This window comes from Girardinichthys multiradiatus, chromosome 18 (assembly GCF_021462225.1).
Source record: "Girardinichthys multiradiatus isolate DD_20200921_A chromosome 18, DD_fGirMul_XY1, whole genome shotgun sequence".
Taxonomy (NCBI): domain Eukaryota; kingdom Metazoa; phylum Chordata; class Actinopteri; order Cyprinodontiformes; family Goodeidae; genus Girardinichthys; species Girardinichthys multiradiatus.
The window spans coordinates 45,050,326-45,050,747 of NC_061810.1; the positions used below are offsets into that span (position 1 = coordinate 45,050,326).

The 422-nt window shown below is 40.0% G+C and overlaps 1 non-coding gene across 1 annotated transcript; it reads left to right on the forward strand.

Moving 5' to 3' along the window:
• On the forward strand, positions 1-191 carry LOC124884783. The gene has a single exon (XR_007042506.1). It is a non-coding gene; the product is annotated as a U2 spliceosomal RNA (small nuclear RNA).
• The last annotated feature ends 231 nt before the right edge of the window (positions 192-422 follow it).

Sequence of the window (422 nt, forward strand, 5' to 3'; positions counted from 1 at the left end):
ATCGCTTCTCGGCCTTTTGGCTAAGATCAAGTGTAGTATCTGTTCTTATCAGTTTAATATCTGATACGTCCCCTACCCGGGGACCATATATTAAATTGATTTTTGGAACAGGGAGATGGAATAGGGGCTTGCTCCGTCCACTCCACGCATCGACCTGGTATTGCATTACCTCCAGGAACGGTGCACCTCCCATATATGTTGAATGATAAATTATATATTAATAATAAAACAACAATCTTCGCTTCTCGGTCTTTTGGCTAAGACAGCGATCGACACCTCTGGGTGGTGAGAGTCTTACTTGTTGTGGTTTAGTCGCTTTCATCTGACAGAAGTGCTTTTCTCTTTTGTGCAGAAAAGATCAACTTGAAGTAGTTGAAACTTTCTTCACGCTTTTTTAATTTGCTTACTGTTTATAGTATATT